Source organism: Protopterus annectens, chromosome 3.part1, assembly GCF_019279795.1.
Source record: "Protopterus annectens isolate FY-2018-M chromosome 3.part1, PAN1.0, whole genome shotgun sequence".
NCBI classification, from domain to species: Eukaryota; Metazoa; Chordata; order Ceratodontiformes; family Protopteridae; genus Protopterus; species Protopterus annectens.
The window spans coordinates 127,462,461-127,485,994 of NC_056732.1; the positions used below are offsets into that span (position 1 = coordinate 127,462,461).

At 44.7% G+C, this 23,534-nt stretch overlaps 1 protein-coding gene across 5 annotated transcripts in view; it reads right to left on the reverse strand.

Annotated features, from left to right (window-relative positions):
• The window catches only part of FBXW5 (F-box and WD repeat domain containing 5), a 1,165,047-nt gene that overhangs the window by 792,696 nt on the left and 348,817 nt on the right, over nucleotides 1-23,534 (reverse strand). The gene's annotated exons all lie outside the window — the stretch shown is intronic.

Below are 23,534 nucleotides of genomic sequence, written 5' to 3' on the forward strand. Positions count from 1 at the left end.
ATAGCAGAAACGTATACAATGTCCTACCCATTTTGAAATAGTCTGTTTTGAAATGGCTTTTCCCTGTGCTCCAGCAGCATATGCTACCAATAATTGCTGATTTCCTGAAAGCTTTGGTTTTGTCCAAGTAGAAGCGTAACTGCCTGTGACTGTCCAAGGAATGCAGTAGTCTCTCCCCTTTATTCTGTGGTTTTGGATAAAAAGTTGGCAAATTAATAGTTTGGTTTAGAGCCACACTGGATACCACCTTTGGCATTAACGTAGGGTTAGTTCTTAGACACCCCGTCCTGGTGGAAAATGAGGAAAGGTTCCACTATTAGTGCCTGTAATTCTGAAACTCTTTCTGCTGATGTTATTGCCAGGAGCAGAGCAGTTTTCCAAGAGATATATTTTAATTCTGCTGTGTTAGCTGGCTCAAAAGGAGGTAAAGTTAATTTTTCCAAAACAAAGTTGAGGTCCCAAGTTGGGGTAGGTGCTGTACGGGGCGGTCTTATGTTTTTAGCCCCTTTGAGGTACTGTCTTAGCAAAGGATTAGAGAAAATTGGTGGATCCATGTTGTAATGAGCAGAGATGGCAGAGGCATGGATCTTAATGGATGAGAAGGAGAGAACTTTGTCCAGCATCTCAGTTAAGTACTGTAGCATCGGAGGAATGTTTGGGACATGAGGGTCAAGGCTGTGAGCTTGGTTCCAGGCACAGAATCTCTTCCATTTATCCAAATAGGCTTTCCTGGTACTAGGCCTTCTAGCCTCCAGAATGACACCCATAACAGCTTTGGAGAGCGGCATTGCTTGCTTGACTAAGGAATCTTCCATGCAGCTAGGTTTAAGGTCTTTAGCTGGCTGTGTAGTATCTGAATGTTGTGCTGAGTCAGCAGATGTGGGATATGAGGCAAAATCCAGGGTGGTCCTTGTGCTAAGTTCTTTAAGATTGGGTATCAGTGCTGGCGTGGCCAGTCTGGTGCAATCAGGATCATCTTTGGCTCTTCTTGCCTGGCTTTTATGAGTACCTTTGGCAGGAGAGGTAGTGGTGGGAAAGCATATACTTGTAGGTTTTTCCAGCTGAATGAGAGGGCATCCACTTTCCATGCTTGTGGATGGTAACACATTGTGCAGAATTTCTGTAGCTGGCAGTTCATTGGGGATGCAAAAGTACAGTTTTGTACGTACCATAAATGTAGATGTTAGAGTGCTCATACAGCTGCAGTCATTACTGATGGGTTATCCTGCCGTCAGGCGGGTCCTCGGTCGGCCGAATTCCAAAGTCAAGGTCTGGCGTCGGTTGTCGTCACTTCTTCCCCAACGTCAGTGCGGCAGGGGTATAAAAGAGGCAGCAGACGCCATTTTCTTCAGTTTTTCTTGCCCCAGATGTCAGGTGCCCCCTGAAGGAAGGCAAAACATAATATTATGCAAACATGCAATGTAGATGAATCAAAAACAGTAGTTGCAAGCAAATACACCATAAAAGAATACCCCAAATAGGTTGTATGATAAAGGTGTTTGTCATAAGGCCCGTCCTAAGAGGGGATGGAGGGAGGGTAACCTGGACTGCAGCTGTAGGAGCACTCGAACATCTACATTTATGGTAGGTACAAAACTGTACTATGTTCATTGTGCATACAGCTGCAGTCATTACAGATGGGTAGAATCCCAAAGCTAAGTAAGGGTGGTAGGCACTAAGTGGAACTAGGAGGGGCGAGGATGCCCTGCAGGACTGCTGTGGCAAAGCCTGCTCTAGATTTTGAGTATAGTGGAAGGTGGTAATGCTTGGAGAAAGTGTGCACTGAACTCCAAGTAGCAGCTTCCAAAATGTCCTTGGTAGGGACCCCCCTGAGGAAAGCTGCAGAGGTAGCTGTAGCCCTGGTGGAGTGGGATCTGATGTATACAGGCACAGATTTTCCATGAAATGAATAACAAAAGCGTATGCAGTGAGCTATTGATTTTGAAATTGTCCGTTTGGAAATGGCCTTTCCTTGAGCACCTGTAGCATAGGACACAAAGAGCTGCTCAGATTTCCTGAATGGCTTTGTTCTGTCCAAGTAATAACGAAGTTGTCTGTGAATGTCCAAGGAATGTAGTAGTCTCTCCCCTTTGTTCTGTGGATTTGGATAAAAGGTAGGTAAATGGATAGTCTGATTCAAAGCTACACTGGATACTACCTTTGGCATGAAGGTAGGGTTGGTTCATAAGGAAACTCTGTCCTGATGGAAGATGATGAATGGTTGCACAGCCATGAGGGCCTGTAGTTCTGAAACTCTGCATGCTGAGGTAATAGCCAGAAGGAAGGCTGTTTTCCATGACAAGTATTGTAGCTCTGTTGAAGAAGCCGGCTCAAAGGGAGGCAGGGTCAGCTTTTCCAATACGAAGTTGAGGTCCCAAGCTGGGACTGGTGGTTTCCGTGGGGGTTTTATACTTTTGCCCCTCTGAGGAACTGCCTTAATAGAGGATGTGAGAATAAAGGAGGATCTGTATTGTATTGTGCAGAAATGGCTGAAGCGTGGATCTTGATGGAGGAGAAGGAAAGGCCACTGTTTAACATCTCAGCTAGGTTCTGTAAAATTTGAGGTATATTTATTACCCAAGGATTCTGGCCCTTTTCTTGATTCAAGGAACAAAATCGTTTCCATTTGGCGGAGTAGGCTTTTCTAGTAGAGGGTTTTCTGACCTCCAAGATGACATCCTGCACCTACTTGGAGAGGAGAGTCTGTTGGGAAATTAAGGTATTCTCCATGCATCTAGATTTAGGGTTTTGAGCTGGCTGTGAAGGATTTTGTAGTTGTGCTGGGACAACAGAAGAGGGACTAGAGGTAGGATCCATGGTGGGGAGCGTGTCAGGCTCTTTAGGAGAGGATACCAGTGTTGTCGTGGCCAGTCTGGAGCAATGAGAATCATTTGTGGCCTCTCTGCTCTGGCTTTTAATAGAACTTTGGTCAGTAGAGGAAGAGGCGGGAAGGCATAGACTGTCAATGTTGTCCAATTGAAAGAGAGTGCGCGTCCACTTTCCAGGCCTGTGGATGATAGGTCCTTGAACAAAATTTTTCCAACTGGTAATTTCTATGAGTAGCAAATAGATCTATGTCTGGCTGTCCCCATGCCTGAGTTATCTTTGAGAAAACTTGAGGATGCAACTTCCATTCGTGTGGGTCTGTCATATTTCTGCTTACGTTGTCCACCAGTGTGTTTTCTTTCCCTGGCAGGAATTGTGCCTGTAGTTGAATTTGCAATTCCAGTGCTGTGCTCCATAGGGTCATGGCTTGCCTGCACAGGGGGTATGAATGAGTTCCCCCCTGTTTGTTTATGTACCACATGACTGTGGTGTTGTCTGTCCTTATCAATAGCTGGCCTGGATGTAGTAGGTCTTTGAAGGTCATAAGAGCATTTTGCACGGCTAGCATCTCCTTTTGGTTGATGTGTAGGTGCTTCTCTTTTTGGGACCATTTTCCCTGAATGCACCGATCTGCCATGTGTGCTCCCCAGGCGTAGTCTGAGGCGTCCGTTGTGATTATATGAGTTGCTTGAGGTACACAGAAAGGGAGACCTGTGTTTCTTTGGCATGCTTGAGCCCACCACAAAAATTCCTTTTGAAGGCATGGAATGAGTGGTATAATTGTTTCCAAGCTGCGGCTGTGTTGAGACCATACGTTTTTTAGGTACCATTGTAGTTTCCTCATATGCAGCTTTGCACATGGTATTAGTAGGATGCAAGATCCCATGAATCCCAGAGCCTGCAGGACTTTCCTTGTAGTTAGTCTGGTGAAAGTTGCCATTTTTGTTGAAGTATTGAGACAGTTGCCCTTGTTTGTCTGGCGTGAGGTAGGCCATCTGGGTGGTTGTATTTAAGCTGGCACCCAGGAAAATTATCTGTTGAGAAGGTATTAGTTTTGATTTCTTTTTGTTCATTGTGTATCCCAGGTAGTTTAACAGTTTTATTACAAACGCCAGATGCTGCAATAGAATGTCCTTGCTGTCCGCTTGGATCAGGCAGTCCAGATATGGGTAGATTTGTATTCCTTGTTGTCTGCAGAAGGCAATTACTGATGCCAGGCATTTCGTAAATACTCTGGGCGCAGTAGATAAGCCAAAGGGCAATGCAGAGAATTGGTAATGGGTTGAACCTGCAAGAAATCTGAGGTATCTTCTGCAATCTTGTCTGATAGGGACATGCAGGTATGCCTCCTTGAGGTCCAGTGTTACCAGCCAAGACTCCTTGCCCAGCATGGGAAGAAGCTGCTGTAATGTGAGCATCTTGAATTTTGGCACCTGTAGATATGTGTTTAGGATGGATAGGTCTAAGATGGGTCTCCAATCTTTGTCTTTCCTTGGTACCAGGAATAGTCTGGAATAAAAACCTTGACCTTGTTCTTTTGCAGGTACCTCTTGAATCGCTTTCTTATCCATGAGAGCGGAAATTTGTCTTTGTGCCTCTGCTCTTTGATTTTGTGGCAGGTTTGGCAAGCCTCTCATTTTTGGAAGGGTGTGAAAGTGGAACCTGTAGCCTCGGTCTATAATGTCCAGAATCCATTTGTCTTTTGTAACAATGTGCCAGTTTTTTGAAAATAATGCCAGTTTTCCGCCCAAAGGTGCTGCCATTAAAGCTTTGTTTGGCAGGCATAGGGGGAAGTCATTGTGTCTGTTTTCTGAATGACTGTGATCTATCTTCTCCACCTCTTGGGGTTGGTGCTTGCCACTGTCTAGCTCTGTAAGATCCTTGAGGTTTTCCTCTACCCCTTGGGTGTCTGTATCTGCCCCTTTGAGGTTTGCCCATGGCTGGAAAGGACCAATTTTTTGAAGGCCAGTTTCTGCTGAAGCGTGGAGGTTGTACCTGCAAGAAATCTTTCACCGTTTGCATAGATTTCGCTTTTTCCTCCATTTTCTTTAGTACCTCCTCAGCTTTAACACCAAACAATACATCTTTTTGAAGTGGTGCATCTAATAACTTTGCTTTGACATGACCTGGTAAGATTTGCTCTTTGAGCCAAGCATGTCTACGTATAACAGACCCCATATGACAGCAGCTCTACATGAGGCCTCTAAAGCATCAAAACCACACTGCAAGGTATGTTTACCCACTTCTCTGCTCCATGCAACAAATCCTGCAACTCTTTCAAATCTGGTTGTTCTGTTTGTGTCATTTTGCTTTTCAGCTGAGATAACAAAAACTGTTGGTACTTTAACATATGAAATTGACAGTTTAATGCCCTCATGGTTAAAGTGGCAGATGTATACACCTTTTTCCTCCACCTTTCTAATGCTCGGGAATCTCTCTCTGAAGGTAAAGGGTTTTTAGCAGTAGAGGCCTTTATTCCCTTGGGACCCTGTGAAATTGTTTCTGGGTCAGCAGTATGGCTTTTATAAAGGAACTGGTGAGAATCAGGAACCCGGTAATACCTGTCTGGTTTAACAGGGGCTGGATGTAAAGAATCTGGATTAAGGCTGGCTTCTGCGTACACATCATCCAAAATATCTAAAACAGGAGGGATAGCCAGGGGCCTATGCTGGGGGAGCAGTAGAAATTCCCTGAGCCTTTTCTTGGAATCAGAGTAATCTTGGCCTTCCCAGTGGAAGTGTTCCCTCAATGTATGCAGGGTTTCCCCAAAAGAGTAGTCCTCAGGGGAGACCGAGGAATAGACTCCTCAGCATCAGAGTCTTCGAAAGGGGAATAGGCATAATCCTGGTCCTCAGAATGGTCTGAGGTAATAGAAGCCTGGTCTGAGGAAGGGTAGTCTTCCTCCAATCTGGGTATTTTGTCAGAGGGGGGTTGAGAACCCCTTATGAGAGTTATCAAATCTTCAGCCATTTTAAGCATCTGCTTTTTAGGCATGGGGCCTTGAGAGGAGGTCTGAGGACCCTGTTTTTTAGTTTTCATGGCAGCTTTAGATTTAGTGAAGGATTTAATAGAGAAGATGGAAGGCCTTAAGACGCCTTCAGAAAAGGCAGGCCTGACTAAATTTTCAGTTTTCCCGCCAAGAGTGGCGTCGGTATCTGCAGTGGGAATGGAGACCGAGGAGCCTGCGACCTCGGGTACTGAAGTCACCGGTAAAATAGTTTCATCGGTAGTCAGGGACTGCGTAGGCGCCTCGCTGAGAACCGGAGAACTGGTAGTCGGCCTAAGCGTGGTCTCAGTACTCGGTGTAGACCTCGGATGTTGGTCCTTGTCTTTGCGTCTTTTGCTTAAAACTGGTGTCGGTGTATCCGACGACATGATATAATTAAATTTTTTGCCAAAATAATGAAGGGCGAACTCTGCCCGGCGCTTAATAGTGCGCTTGATGAACCTAGCACAAAAATGGCAGGCCGAGATGTTGTGGTCTGGCCCTAAGCAAGGTATACAGAAAGAGTGGAAATCCTTATGCGGTATTTGCTTCCCACAAGAAATGCAATTATTAACTTTGTCTGACATCGGTTTGGGGCAAGAAAAGTTTCCCCAACGTGGTACTTAGCTTTAAAGAAGACTTCGGCTGAAATACTTTAGTAAATCTCAGGAGCTGGCTGACCGGCACTTGCGAACTGCTTCTGCTTCGGGCACCGCGCGGCAAGAAAGACTGGGGAAAATGGCGTCGGCTGCCTCTTTTATACCCCTGCCGCACTGACGTCAGGGAAGAAGCGACGACAACCGACGCCGGACCTAGACTTTGGAATTCGGCCGACCGAGGACCCGCCTGATGGCAGGATAACCCATCTGTAATGACTGCAGCTGTATGCACGATGAACATCAGATCTATGTCCGGACTCCACCATTTCTGTGTTATCATTCTGAATATTTGTGGATTCAATTCCCATTCGTGGGGATCCATGATGTTTCTGCTTAAGTCGTCTGCCAGTGTGTTTTTCTCTCCTGGGAGGAATTGTGCTTGCAGAAGAACTTGATAGTTTAGAGCTGTGTTCCACAAGGTCATGGCTTGCCTGCAGAGGGGGTAGGAGTGAGTTCACCCTTGCTTGTTTATGTACCACATAACGGTAGTGTTGTCTGTCTTTAGTAGTAGTTGTCCTGTATGCAGCAGGTCCTCGAAAGCTATAAGGGCATTTTGTACAGCTAGCATCTCTTTTGGATTGATGTGAAGATGCCTTTGTTCTGCGGGCCACTTGCCCTGAATACAGTTGCCTGCCATGTGTGCTCCCCAGGTGTAATCCGATGCATCTGTTGTGTTTGCCTGGCTGTGGGTTGAGTAAAAGGCTGTCCCTTGCTGAGGTGACAAGCTTGAGCCCACCACTGAAACTCCTGTTGAAGGCAAGGAATTAGTGGTATAACTGTTTCCAAACTTTGACAGTGGTGAGATCATACATTCTTTAGGTACCATTATAGTTTCCTCATATGCAGTCTGGCATATGGAATTAGTAGTATGCAAGATGCCATGTAACCCAAGGCCTGCAGAATTTTTCTTGCAGGGAGTTGGGTCTTTGTTGCCATCAATTGAAAGTACTGAGTCATTTGTCCTTGCTTGTCTGGCTTGAGATAAGCCATCTGGGCCGTTGTGTTCAAGCTGGCACCCAGGAATATTATCTCTTGTGAGGGCACTAGTTTTGATTTCTTTTTGTTTACTGTGTACCTCAGGCAACTTAATCACTTTTTTTTACATACGCCAGATGCTTTAGAAGAATGTCCTTGCTCTTTGCTTGAATCAGGCAGTCGTCCAGGTACGGATAAATTTGAATTCCTTTCTGTCTACAAAATGCAATTACTGGTGCCAGGCACTTTGTGAAGACCCTGGGCGCAGTAGATAAGCCAAAGGGCAGTGCAGAGAATTGATAGGGCATTGAACCAGCTATGAATCTGAGGTATCTTCTGCAGTTTTGTCTGATAGGGACATGCAGGTATGCCTCCTTGAGGTCCAATGTCACGAGCCAAGCTTTCTTGCCCAGCATGGGAAGAAGCTGCTGTAGTGTCAACATTTTGAATTTCGGAACATCCAGCTAAGTGTTTAGAGAAGAAAGATCCAAAATGGGCCTCCAGGCTTTATCCTTTCTGGGAACGAGAAAGAGTCTTGAGTATAATCCTTGTCCTTGCTCCTGTAGTGGTACCTTTTGAATAACTCTCATATCCATGAGTGCTGTAATTTGTTTGAGCCTCTGCCCATTGATTTGGTGGCAGATTTGGCATTCCTTTTAACCTTGGCAGAGTGTGAAAGTGGAACCTGTAACCTTGAGATACAATGTTGAGAAACACATTTGTCTTTGGTGATCATATGCCAATTGTGATAGAAAAGTGCCAGTTTTCCTCCCAAGGGGGCTGCCGAGAGAGAGTTGTTTGGCAGCTGTAGTGGGAAGTCATTGGGGCTGCTTTTTATATGGGTGGGGCCTGTCTTCTCCTTCTTTCTGGCCTGATGCAACCCATTGTCGAGGCCTGTAAGGACCTTGTGGTTGACCTCTACCTCTTGGACGTCTGTACCTGCTCCTTTGAGGTCTGTCTGTAATTGGAAAGGACCGATTCTTAGTTGGCCAATTTCTGCTAAATCTAGGAGGCTGAACCTGTAAGAAATCCTTCACCGTTTGCACAGATTTTGCCTTATCCTCCATTTTCTTTAATACCTCTTCTGCCTTAACTTCAAAGGACACATCCTGCTGCAAAGGTGCATCCAATAATTTTGCTTTAACATGATCTGGTAACGCATGTTTTTTTAACCAAGCATGTCTTCTAATGACAGAGCCTGTAACTGCTGCTCTACAGGAGGCCTCTAAAGAATCAAAACCACATTGCAAAGTATGTTTTCCCACCTGTTCAGCTGCATGTAATAAATCCTGCATTTCTTTAAAAGTAGGGGGATCTGAATCTGGAAGCATTTTTTGTTTCAACTGAGACAGTAAAAATTGCTGATATTTTAGCATGTGAAACTGGCAATTTAAGGCTCTCATTGCTAAAGTTGCAGACGTATATACTTTCTTTCCCCATCTGTCTAATGCTCTGGAATCTCTGTCAGAGGGAACTGGATTCTTGGCTGATGAGGCCTTAACCCCTTTGGGTCCCTGAGAAATAGTTTCAGGGTCAGCAACAGGGTTTTTGTACAGAAATTTGTGCGTCAGGGACTCTGTAGTATCTGTCAGGTTTAACCGGGGCTGGAGGTAAGGAATCAGGATTTAAGCTGGATTCAGTATACACATCATCCACAATATCTAACACTGGCGGAATAGCAAGAGGTCTGTGATGAGGTAATAAAAGGAAGTCTCTGAGCATTTTCTTGGATTCTGAGAAATCCTGGCCTTCCTAATGGAAATGCTCCCTCATGGTATGCAAGGTTTCCCCAAAGGAGTAGTCCTCAGGCGGAGAGGCTGATGGAATTGACTCCTCAGCATCAGAATCCTCATAAGGGGGTAAAGAATATACTAGGTCTGAGGATGAATCTGAAGAGATGGACACCTGGTCGAAGTCATAGTCTGCAAACTGTCTAGGCCTTTTATCAGGAGGGGTATGAGACCCCCTGATCAGAGTGATTAGGTCTTCGGTCATTCTGAGCATTTGTTTCTTAGGCATGGAGGCCTGTGCTGGAGAATGCTGTATTTGTTTCTTTGATTTTAAAGCTGGTTTAGACTTAGCAGAGGGTTTAATGCTTAACTGAGTAGGTCTGAAAACACCCTCTGAAGCTGTGGGCAGCTCAGCTACTCCAGATCCCTCTGAAGGGTTAGTTTCGGTAGGCTGAATAACTTGTGCGTCCGAAGGCCCAGCCATCTCCACGTGGGAGTCAGAGGCGGCCTGTGGTTCTACAGAAGCGGTCATCGGGCTGCAAAGGCGCCTCGCTGAAAACCGGCGACCGGCCTAGAAGAGGCTTTGTCGTCAGTTTTGGGCCTCGGATGCCTATCCTTGTCTTTGCGCTTTTTATGTATTCCGGTTGTCGGAAGTTCCGACGGCATGGTATAATTGAATTTTCTACCAAAATAATGTCGGGCAAAATCAAACTGACGCTTAATAGTGTGCTTGTTAAACCAGTGACGTTGTGGTCTGGGCCTAGGCATGGGATACAATAAGAATGGAAATCCTTATGAGGTATTTGCTTCCCACAAGAAATGCAGTTATTAACTTTTACGGACATCGGTCTGAGGCAAGAAAAAGTTTCCCCAACGGGGTACTTAGCTTTTAGAAGACTTTGGTTCTGGATTTGGAATGAAAATCTCAGGAGACAGCCGACCGGCACTTGCGAACTGCTTTTGCTTTGGACACCGCGTGGCAAGAAAGACTGAAGAAAATGGAGTCAGCTGCATCTTATATACCCCGGTCGCACTGAAGTCAGGGAGGAGGAGACAGCAACCGATGCCGGACCAAGACTTTGGAACTCAGGCCGACTGGGGAACCGCCTGACGGCAGGATAACCCAAGTGTAATGACTGCAGCAGTGTAACCGATGAATATCCACTGTAGCCTTTGCCACAAGGGAGACATCAGATTTATTTTTGGTGAGTCCTCCTTTCTCTTTAGAAAAACCCTAATAATCAGCAAAAAGGCATACAGGTATATTTTAGTCCATGTGAATGAAAAAAACATCTGTGTTCCATGACTGTTTGCAAGGAATCCTGGAGCAGAATTTGCTTAACTGCTTGTTGTGAAAGGAGACAAACATATCTGTGGGTGTGTTCCCACAGTTGTATCAATTCCTGGATGACCCCCAGGTTTAGTTTCCATTGGTAATGGACTGTCCTGGTCCTTCTCAGCTTGCCTGCAGCAAGCCTTTGCTCTGGTGGAATGTAGGAAGCCTGAAGGGAAATCTGAAGCAGAGTTGCTAGATCCCCAGGCTACCACAGATAGTTTGCAGAGGGGACATAATCTGACAACCCCTTGTTTGTTTATATACCATAATACCATGGTGTTGCCTATGTTCACTAACAAAAGAACTGAAGTTCAAATACGGCTTGGAGATTTGAGAGGATTTGTAACTTGTAATTTCTTTGACATTTGTGTGTGTTTCAGTCTGTTCTGCTTGGTCTACAGACCTTCATCCCGTTGAAAACAGCCCCTCCTCCACCAGCAAATCCTGAGGCATCTGTGGTTACAGACTGAGTACAAGATGGAAGGGAGAAAGGATGATCTGGGTTGAGGGCTAATTGATCCACCCCACCCAAGTAACTCTTTTGACATACCCCAACACAGGGACATGAAAAGATAAAGGGTGCTGATGTTGGACCCACACAGATCTGATAAACCACTGAATTTTTTTCATGTGAAGTCTGGTAAAAGGAATCAAGAGAATTGCAGAAGCCATGAACACTAGAATTTTGAATCATTCACTGATTGAAGCCAGAGACTGGTTGGGGAATGTCAAACTGTTTTTTACATATATCTATTTTGTTCTCTGGGGAAAAAGGCCTCATGCCTAACGTATCTGGAAGGCACTCCAGTAATACTATCTTGCGGGAAGAAATGACGCCAAATTTTTTGTAAATTTTGCTGGAATCTTAGACCAAGGAGGAGGTCCTTTATCCAGGCCAGAGATTCCTGACATTTTGAAAAAGAATCTGCAAAAATAAGACATCTTCCTATTTGGAAAAATGGGAATACCCTGAAACCTGCAGTGGGTTACAACTGGAGTCAAACTCTTTGTAAACATCCTTGGATCTGTGGACAGTGTAAAGGACAAAAAGAGAAAAGGGAAAATGTAAGTGAGACACAGACTACCTTAAAAAATATCTTTTTTAAACACCTTAAATAAATTACCATTTAAGACATAGGTGTACAAACATTATTAGAACAGAAAACAAGTTACATTAACATTTGCCATTCATGTGTTATACATTACATATGTTTTCTTTATTTAACAATAATTCACTCCAACATTACATATTCTTGCTCAACTCATGTTTTCCCTTAAACCCCATTCCTCCTATTGAATATTAGTGTGCGTGTGTGTGTATTATTCCCACAAAATTAAGGTTGCCACCTTTCGTTGTGGCCAAAACCAGAGCAAGGCCACACCCCTCACATCACCAGTAACCCTGCCCATCCCTGCCCTCTCTCCACCCACATTCCACCCATTTTGTGAAGTCACTGTGGCATCGCCCGGTGGGGAACACCCTCTTTTTCCATTCCTGTTGCCAAGAGAGCATAGTAAATGAGCCAATTTACAAACCCCAAATAGTGTTTCCTTTTATGAAACAGAATACCAGAGTTTGTAAAGTATTTTCCAGACTACCACAGAATCAATTTGATTTCTGGATAGTCTGGAAAAAAAAAACGGAGGGGTGGTAAGCCTATACAAAATTACATTTCAAAGAAATTTGCTTCTTCCCTTTTCTAAAGATACCACAGCTAGTTATTTTAACTCCTTCACAATTTTCAGTACTTCATTTACGTTTGGTTTAGATTTTGATTTCCATTTTCTAGTAACTGTTTTTTTGGCAGCAAATAGCATCAAACTTAGTAAGGCCTTGCAATGTATATGCAATTCAGGTCCTGTACCCCACTCAAAAGAATCACTTCTTTCTTACAACCATTTGCTCCCCAACATTTTTAACAGAGTACTCTGTAGGGAATTTTTAAAATCTGCCAACTTGCTATATTCCCAAAAATCATGTTTCCAGTTACCTCTTGCATTTCCATCACACCTCCATTTGTTATCTACCCGAGGAATTTTTTTCAGAAATCAGCTTGGGGTATAAAAATACCTACTCAAACATTTTCAGGCAAAAATCCTACACCTTCCGGACTTAGCTGCATATTTGTGGGCCATACACATGTCCTTCCATTGTTCCACTGTAAACTGCCCTTCTAGTCCTTCTTCCAAACTTTTTTAATCTCCTCCGATTGATTCTTACAGTTATACAACAATTTATATGCCCTAATATCTATCCCCTTTTTAACAGCAGCTTCCATTCTAGACTCAATCAAAAACTCTACCAAAGATGGTCCAAGTTAGTACCCTCATCCCTTTCTCTTTCTATATACTCTGATATCAATCTCTCATAAGGAAGGCATTCTCTAACCTGCAGTTCACACTTCTGCTTGGCCTCATCCCATTCTATTACCATTCCCTCTGAAGTTACTTGTTCCCTATAACTTAGTTCCTTTGTCAGTTTTCTCGAATACATTCCAGTCCCTTCTTGTCTATTTTCTGTATCCCTACTTGCACTCATCCTTACTGGCAAAATCCCCATTATCCATTTCCACGTTGGCTTAGTTCTTAGATGCTTTCATGCTGAAGCAAGTCATCTATAGGAATATAATCTACCATTACAACCTGTTTTATGTTAATTTATTTTATACCCTGAAAAAATGTGAAAATGTGTAAGGCATCCCACACACTGACAACATCTCTTCCTGGATTTGTCAAGTGCATAATAATTACATCCGTGAATAAGCCTAACTTTTCTTGATTACCATACCAGCTAAATTGTTGACTTTATGAGGCCCTGATTTTCTCTACCAATGCTAACAAGTATAAAACAAATAAAAGGAGAAAGAAGACGGTCTGTACAGAGTTTTAATCTGAGTGGATAAAAGACTCAGAGTAATGCAACATACAATAACTTGAAGTCTTACTTCAGAGTCTCAATGAAGGAAGAAAAGCATTTGTTTGTCTTTGCAATGAAAACTCATTATCAACATACACTCTGATGTCTCCAACCTTTAATGACTGTGCCCTTCCTCCCAAATTAAAGACTTTCTTCCTTTAGTTGGTATGCCTGCAGTTTAATCAGAATAGATCTCTGTTGCTTTCTTGGTTTCAAATTAGGAATGTGTACTCTGTGTGTTCTTTCGATCTTAATATCTGTAACAGATCTCTGTTATACTCCACTCCATGTGCTGAGGCATTTTCTCATAGTTTTTTTTTTTTTTACAAAACTTTCCTTCTGTTTGTTCTGGTACCACTCTAACCCTAGAGTTGTTTGTGCATGACCTATCCAAGAGTTCAAACAGTTTCTGTGCCACTCGGTCATACTTGAATTTTTGTCCCACTATACAGTAAACTCTCAGTTAACCTGAAGTCAAGAATTCAAGCAACCGGCGGCAAAAAAATAAATAAATAAATAGAACTCAAAGAAATACAGTACAGTATGAAAAATTCAAATTTCATGTGTTGCACTTTGTCCCCCCGGCAGAAAAATACCTTACGTTTTTAAAGTTTTAGAGTTTGAAAAAAGGAAGACGGGAATAAACTCCCTCTTTCCCCAACCTGAGAACAAGTCAAACCAAACGAGTCAAATTGCTAAAATGGCAACACCTGCTCCACACTCAGTCAATTTGCATCAGATTGCATAGTCTTCTCTCTCTCTGATCTCACACAGGCACTCTTCAGCTTTCCTCCATCTCTCCGATCTCTCTCACACAGTCACTTCTGCTTTCATACATGCGTTCACTCACTTCTGTTTCTGGGACAGCAGAACCTTATGCTGACCCTTACTGCACAAGGTGCCTGCTTGTAAGAGACAGCCATTTTGAAAAGATATTCTTAGCAACTAAAAGTAGCTGGATTGGGCTAAAAGGTCTAGCTACCCCCCCCGAAAAAAAAAAAATTCTCATTTTAAACTTTTGAATGAAAAATCACATGACAAAATAAATTAAACATTTAACGAGACAATCCCAAAATCCATCCATACAAAATGTATACAATAGCTATATATGTATAAAACAATACATGCTCCAACACACTCTCTCTCTATATATATACACACACACACACACACACATATATATATATATATATATCTACCTAGTGCGTGTGTGTGTGTATATGTGTATATATATATATATATATATATATATATATATATATACACACACACACATACACACACTGTGTGTATATACATATATATATATATATATATATACACACACACACACACACATACACACACTGTGTGTATATATATATATATATATATATATATATATATATATATATATATATATACACACACACACACATATATATATATATATATATAGATATATATAAAACCATGAAGGTGGTCTCGAGCCATACCATACTTTTCACTTTCTACGTAGTGAGCTAGCTTTTAGAGAAGGTCTTAACGGTATACAATCATTCAAGCCATGGCCAGCATTTGCTCTCAATCTTATAACCCATTGGGCTTCCATTTTCTCCATTCTCAACCCAATATCCCATCCTCTCTTATTGCCTATTATATATATTACCTATATGTTGGGAAGACTGACAAGATGCTGAAAGACAGGATCAGGGAACATGTATACCATATAGGTAAGAGAAGTATGTTTAATGCGCTGGCCAAACGTGGTTAATACAGACATTACACACTGTTTTAGTTGTTTGGTCACAGGAATAAACTATGGCATTAAGAGAGGAGGGGATATTAGGTTGAGAACGGAGGAAATAGAATCCCAATGGATTATAAGATTGAGAGCAAATGCTGGCCATGGCTTGAATGACTGTATACCATTAAGATCTGCTCTAAAAGGTAGACCACTACATAGAAAATGAAAAGTAGGGTATGGCTCGAGACCACCTTCATGGTTATATACATATATATATATATATATATATATATATATATATATATATATATATATATATATATATATATATATATATATATATATATATATATACACACACACACATATATATATATATCTCGAGTGTTGGAGCATGTATTGTTTTATACATATATATCTATTGTATACATTCTGTACAGATGGATTTTGGGATGTGTCTCGTTAAATGTTTATTTTGTCATGTGATTTTAACTCAAAAGTTTAAAATGGAGTTTTGATACAGTTTATGTTACACCTGACGAAGCATTTAGTGAAAGCGCTTGTGTATCTATTAAAACTTTGTCTTTTAACCTGGAGCCTTGCCTACATTGGTTTTTATCAAGAAAAAGGATTAAGCAAAACTTTTAGTTATGTACTCACCATAACTTCAGATGTTTGGGATCCATCTCGCCTACATTCTGACTGATGGGTTCGGAGCCGATCCCTCGGCTCCGACTCGGCACGCTTATGCCAAAGAGCGAAGTCTCTTATTGGCTGAGCTTACTATATCCCAGGATGCACCACTACCAGTCCCCCAGATCTAGTTTGTCCGCATACATGCACACATGCACACCCTGCTTATATAACATCGTCAGATGAAACAAGATAAAACAGTAGAACTCAAAACCGTTCAATCTCTTCTGATCTCCAAGGCAGGGGGAAGGAGGGTGGGTATTAGGAATGTAGCGAGATGGATCCCAAACATCTGAAGTTATGGTGAGTACATAACTAAAAGATGTTATGTGATCCTATCTCGCCTACATTCTGACTGATGGGACAGCGTCCTAGCACCTGAATCCTGGGTGGCTCACTGGAAAACACTCCTGAGTACCGTGGAACCAAATGAAGCTCGTCCTTTAGATGCCACATCCAATTTGTAGTGGGAAATGAAAGTGTGCGGATTGGACCAAGTAGCCGCAGCACAAATTTCCGATATAGCGAGCTTGGAATGAAAAGCTACAGAAGTAGCCATAGCTCTGGTAGAATGAGCTTTGATAGATGTTGTAAGTTGCTTATTCAAGAAGAATAAGCCTGAGTTATGCAATCTCTGATCCATTTGGAGATAGTAGCTTTTGTGATGGTTTGGCCCAATTTATTATCTGAGAAGGACACAAACAACTGGTCTGACTTACGAAGTTGCTGAGTCCTGTCTAAATAGAAGCGTAATTGCCTGTGAACATCCAATTTATGGAGAGTGTATTCTGCTTCATTGGAGAATTTTGGGAAGAAAACTGGTAGCTCTAGAGATTGTTGGAGACAGAAACTAGAACAGACCTTTGGGACAAAGGATGGATTAGGCCTAAGTGATACTCTATCCTTGTGGAAAATCAAGTACGGTGGCTTAATAGACAGGGCTTGAAGCTCTGAAACTCTTCTTGCAGAAGTAATTGCAACTAAGAAGGCAGTTTTCCAAGACAGATATTTTAACTCACATGTAGCAGCCGGTTCGAAAGGGGAAGATGTTAATGCGCGAAGCACCAAATCAAGATCCCACGGAGGTGCAGGATGAAAAATTGGAGGTCTTAATAGGCTCGCACCTTTAATGAAAGTTTTGCATAGTCTGCTGCTCATCAAAGGAGGATCCATGGATTCGTGGAATTTAGAGATAGCCGCTAGTTGGACTTTAATAGTTGAGACAGAAGATCCTTGATTAAACAGGGATGTTAAGAATTTCAAAACCTCTGGGACAGGAGCAGTGATAGGGTCTAAGCCCTTGAGTTGAGCCCAGATAGCAAACCTCTTCCACTTACTGAGGTACAATTTGTTAGTGGTGGGTTTGTGGGCGAAGATAAAATGTGAACAACTTCCGGGTCTAGTGTGTGCCTTCTAACTAAAGTCGGAAGTGGAGGAGCCAAGCTGTCAATTTCAAAGATTGAAGGGACTGATGCCGATGTCCCGACTGATGGATTAGCAAGTCCGAATTAGGTCTAAAGTCCACGGATCGTCCACCGCATGCTTCTTCAGGTAAGGAAACCATACCTGACGAGGCCAGTATGGGGCAATCAGTATCATTGAGGACCCCAATTGAGAAGCTTGTTGAATAACTTTGGGGAGAAGTGGAATTGGAGGAAAGGCATAAAGTAGCCCTGTTGGCCAAGGTTGTGCTAGAGCATCCATAGCTGGTACTCCCTGATGTGGGATCAAGGAGAAGAACCTTTGGCACTTGGTGTTTAGTGGAGTTGCAAACAGGTCGCAGCACGGCGTCCCCATCTCCTGAAAACCTGAGCTGCTACTGTGTGGTTTAGAGACCACTCGTGAGGAGAGAGAATTGTCCTGCTCAATTTGTCTGCCAATATATTTGACCTTCCCGGGATGTGGGTCGCTACCAAGAAGCGGTTGGTAGCTACAGCCCATTCCCACACTCTCATGGCCTCTCTGCAAAGGGGTGCGATCTGGTCCCTCCTTGTTTGTTCAGATACCAGACCACCGACATGTTGTCTGTGTGGATGGCGATGATGCCCTGAGGAAGAAACTTGTGTAAGGCCTGTAGGGATAGAAGTACAGCCCTCATCTCCAACACGTTGATGTGGAGAAGAGCTTCGTCTGGAAGCCAGGAGCCCTGAACTAGCCTGCCCAGACAATGCCCCCCCCACCCTATCTGGGAGGCATCTGTCGTCAGGGTAACCACTGGAGAGGGAATAACAAAGGGGCTTCCTTGATCCAAATTGGATGTCTGAAGCCACCAGCGAAGGTCCCTTTTGCATATTTCCGTAATCATGATGTGATGATTGAGAGGAAGATCCTGAAAGGACCATTGAGTTGACAATAGCCACTGAAGAATCCTCATGTGCAATCTTGCCAGAGGAACTAAAAGAACCGTGGCAGACATTGAGCCTAAAACTTGTAGAACCATCCTGGCTGGGGCTTTGGATCTCGAGATCAGAGCTTGAACTTGGCCCTGTAAAGTTTGGATCCTTTCGGCAGGAAGAAAGACGCATCAATCTTGAGTCTATCTCTGCTCCTATGAACTTTATGCTGAGAGGGCAGCAAGACAGACTTTGACCAATTGAATGTAATCCCCAGGGTAATACCCAGGAGATGGTGGCTTTGAGGTTGTCCATTAGTAGATGCCTGGTGGTGGCAGTCAGGAGCCAGTCGTCCAGATAGGGAAACACTTGGAATCCAAGACTTCTCAAGTGAGCCGTCACTACTGCCAAACACTTGCTGAACACCCTGCGGGCTCTGGTGAGACCAAAGGGCAGAGCGCAAAATTGGTAATGACTGACTCCCAGGCTGAAGCGCAGATACCTCCTGGACGCCTGATGTATCGGTATGTGATAATAGGCGTCCTTGAGGTCTATGGAGCACATCCAAACATCCTTCTCCAACAATGGGAGAATGGATTGTAACGTGACCATTGAATTTGGATTTCGCGACGGATTGGTTCAGTCTGCTGAGATCCAATATTGGTCTCAGGTCCCCTGTCTTTTGGCACTAAAAGAACCTGGAGTAATTTCCTGATCCGATCTGGTCTGTGGGGACCGGTTGGATGACTCCTTTTCTAGCAGCTTTAAAGCTTCTGCGGCTGCCATTTCCCTTTGACTGGGTGGTGGGTCCGGGATTCTTTTGGACGGTGGGGACGAGTATGTGAATGGGATGGTGTAACCTCCGGCAATGATCCGAAGCACCCATCTGTCCTGAGTGATTGACTCCCAGGCTTTTAGGTGCTTGGCAAAATGACACCCGACTGGCTCCGAGCAGCACAGCCGGGCAATCCCTCATGACGTGTGGGAGGCTGAAGAGCCACGAAAGGACTCGCGGTCTCCAGAATTGCGGGGCCCTCTGCCGCCTCTGGGACGGCGTCTCCTGAAAAATTTCCCGTCCTCTGCCTCTGGAAGGGAATCTTCCTGCTGTTGGGAAAAAACTTACGAGATTTGCGGAACCACATTTTCCCCTCCTTTAGCCTTGGGGTAAGGCCGAAGGGAGTGGAATAACGGGCACCTACGGCAGATAAAGTTTTTCCCTCTTGCTCACAGCGGGTAAGGGTGTCTTTAACCTTGGGTCCAAACAAGGAGGACCCATCAAAGGGAGTCGTGAAGGAGGACTTGAAGGCCTCCGAACTGACACAAGCGGAGCCAGGCTTGTCTCCGTAGAGCCACGCCTGTGCCTGCGCTCTACCCCCTTCGGCCGCATAGGAAATGAGCCTCATGGACGAGTTAGAAATTGGCGTAAGGATAGCCAACTGAGAGCTAACCGACTGGGCTAGCTGCTCAGGTAGGTTACCGAGAGGGAATCTGACAACTCCTTGACCAGATCCCTCTGAAGCCTGGTAAAATGTGCCAAATAATTCAGAGACCTTAAAGTAAAGGCCGCTGAAGTCAGGGTGCGCTTCCCATACCTGTCCATACTCCTAGACTCCTTATTAGGAGGATGGATGGACGTTGAAGCCTCTGCCACGTCCTGTTGTGTAGCAGATGCCACCACCATGGCATCTACAGCCACGCCTTTAGTGAGGAACTCCTTCTCGGGGAGCAGACAAAATTTATTTGGACGAGAAGGGACTGGTTCCACGGTATCTGGATGTTCCCACACCCTTGACAAACTAAATCCAGAAGCTCGTCAAGGGCGGAGACACCCAGGAGGCGGAGGGCTGAGCCCCAAAGGCCTTGAGGAGCACTGACTCATCAGCAGAGGGGGGTTTGGATATCCAGCCACCTCGTTGTTTGAGGATCGCTAAGATGACTGCAAATGAGACATCATCCGAGGGCGACTTGGGACCCTCTGCATCATCAAGATCAGTGTCTGATGTAATAGACTCGGGGAGTCCACGTGCTTCCTCTTGCACGATCTCTTCCTTGGGGTTCCTCCGAAGACAACTCGAAGAACCCTCAGGAGGAGGGGAACCCCACTGGGGTAACCTCAGGCCCGGGCTCCGCTGACTACGGACAGGGAACTGCCAAAGACCCAGTCTCCACGCCCAGGAAGGTGCCGGTAAAGTCGGAGAGATGGCGAAGAGGACTTGGCCAAGGCACTCCTCATGGCTCTAAAGCCGGACCCCAGAATCCTGGGAGTGTCCGGTCCCGAGCCATGATAGCCGACGGAAGTCCCGCAGCAAGCACCGAGGGAGGCTCGGAACCGAAAGCATAGGTCCCAAACATCACCCCGGGTCCAGCCGAAGAAGTCCAGCGTACCAAACTCGGACCCGAAGGCCGGGTTGGAGTAAGGGTCGGAGCCGACCCTAAGATCTCCACCGGCTCCAACAGCACCTGCTCCGACGGAGCCGAAGCAGTCGGAGGAGGAATGGCAATGGGGTGGGCCAAGGTCATCGGCTCCGAAGCCAACTGGGTCGGAACCGAAACAAATTTTTGGAAGACTGGGGACTGGAACAGTCTTTGGAGCACCCTGTCTATATCAGAATCTGACATCCTCGAAGACCGAGAGGAAACAGAACGGGTTCGAGACGGCCTCTCCAACGGCCCCAAGGGACTAGGGGACCGGCTCCGAGGTGACTCGATGACTATCGGCGCCGAAGGAATACACACACCAGATTCCATCGGTGCCGAGGTGGACTTGGCCGAGGAGGAAGTGTCTGAGCAGGCGACCCTTGTCAGCTCCGAGACCAGTGGAGCCGACGAAGGTGACCCGCCTCTCGATGCCCCAGCCATCGGCTCCGAAGCCAGAGGAGTCGATACTGGTGGCATCGAGGCAGACCGTTCCGACCTCGGCTCCGAAGTCCTTGGAGCCGAAGGAGAGGCCTGCCTATGTCTCTTGGCGGTCGGATCCGACGGACTGGTCGGAACCGACGCCCTTTCTTTAGCCGGAGAAGGAGAGGATGCCAAGGCTTCTTCAAAGGAAGGTTTAATTAACCCCTTAAGAATCAATTTATTTTTCCTCTCCTGGAGGACCCTTGAGGAAAAAGCGTGACATACGCTGCATGACTCCTGTAAGTGTTTTGCACCCAAACAATACACACAGAGCGGTGATCGTCTGTGATAGACATTTTGAAACTGCATTTTGTACATTTTTTAAAGCCCGAAGGCCTAGGAGTCTGAGACATTATGGTAGACAATTTCAGTAACTTTGACAGGAAAAATACAATTACTGACTTACTGATTGACAAACCTAAATATAGGCTTACAGTTATCGCTTAAGAGCGCAAATGACAGGGAACTTTGAAAACCCTGTAAGGTTTTAGAAGGGTTGACTGACCGGGAAGGCCCTAGATGAAGGGGGGCCGAAATCAAACTCAACCCAATCACACAACAAGTCTTCAACAATCCAAACACACACAATGAGAGCGTTAGCCGTTAAAACAGCTTTTGAGACAAAAACAGCAAAAACAGAAAAAGTTAGTTAAAATAACTACTCAGCCCAGCCAGCTCGAGACCACGTCTTCGCAGGAAAGCGGCAAACGAGATCTGGGGGACTAGTAGTGGTGCATCCTGGGATATAGTAAGCTCAGCCAATAAGAGACTTCGCTCTTTGGCATAAGCGTGCCGAGTCGGGAGGATCGGCTCCGAACCCATCAGTCAGAATGTAGGCGAGATAGGATCACATAACATCTTTTAGTTATGTACTTACCATAACTTTAGATGTTTGGGATCCATCTCGCCTACATTCTGTACTGATGGGTTCGGAGCCGTTTCTCGGCTCGACTCGCACGCTATACTATAGAGCAATTCTCTAATTGGCTGAGCTATTCTATATCCCAGGATGCACCACCAATCCCAGATCTTGTTTGTCCGCACACATGCACACACACATGCACTGCTGATATAACATTGCCAGATGTTTCAAGATGAAACGGTCGAACTCGAACCGTCCGGTCTCTTCTGATCTCCAAGGCAGGGGGAAGGAGGGTGGGTATTAGGAATGTAGGCGAGATGGATCCCAAACATCTAAAGTTATGGTAAGTACATAACTAAAAGATGTTATGTGATCCTATCTCGCCTACATTCTGTACTGATGGGACAGCGTCCCTAGCACCTGATTCCTGGGTGGCTCACTGGAAAATACTCCTGAGAACTGTGGAACCGAAGGAAGCTCGCCCCCGAGATGCCACATCCAATTTGTAATGAGAAATAACGGTGTGAGGAGAGGACCAGGTAGCCGCAGCACAAATGTCACTAATGGCAAGCTTGGAATGAAAGGCTGTTGAAGTAGCCATAGCCCTTGTAGAATGAGCTTTCACAGTGGTTGTAAGCTGTCTATTAGAAAGAAAATAAATATGACTGATACAGTCTCTGATCCATTTGGCAATAGTGACCTTCGTGACGGCTTTGCCCAATTTATTGTCTGAAAGGGACACAAACAACTGATCTGTTTTCCGTGTTTGGTGCGTCCTAAGTAGAAACGCAATTGTTTGTGAACATCCAATGAGTGGAAGATATATTCTGCTCTGTCTGAGTAATTGGGGAAGAAAACTGGAAGTTCCAAAGACTGTTGAAGACAGAAACTAGAACAAACTTTGGGAACAAAAGATGGATTAGGCCTAAGGGATACTCTATCCTTGTGAAAAACCAAGTACGGCGGTTTGACACATAGGGCTTGAAGTTCCGAAACTCTTCTGGCTGATGTAATTGCCACCAAAAAGGCAGTCTTCCAGGAAAGAAATTTCAAGTCAGAAGTTGCTGCCGGTTCGAAGGGGGAAGAGGTCAAAGCACCTAATACGAAATTAAGATCCCATGGTGGAGCAGGATGAGAAACTGGAGGACGTAGCAGCCCAGCACCTTTCATGAAGGCTTTACACAACTTATTGCTCATCAAAGGTGGGTCTATACTTTCATGAAAATTAGAAATAGCAGCTAATTGAACCTTAATGGTGGAGACCGAAGAACCTTGACTGAATAAGGAAGCTGAAAATTTCAAAACGTCAGCCACCGGGGCAGTAATGGGATCTAATCCCCGGAGTTGGGCCCAAATGGCGAATATCTTCCATTTACTATTATACATCATCTTAGTCAAATTCTTGTGGGCCGAGGACAAGATATGTATAACTTCTGAGTCCAAAACCTGGTTCCTGACTATAGTCGGAAGTGGAGGAGCCAAGCTGTTAACTTCAGTGAGTGAAGGGACTGGTGAAGCTGTCCCGACTGGTGGATCAAGAGATCTGGAACTTGGTCCAGGAACCATGGACCGTCCAGTGCGTATTTCCGAAGA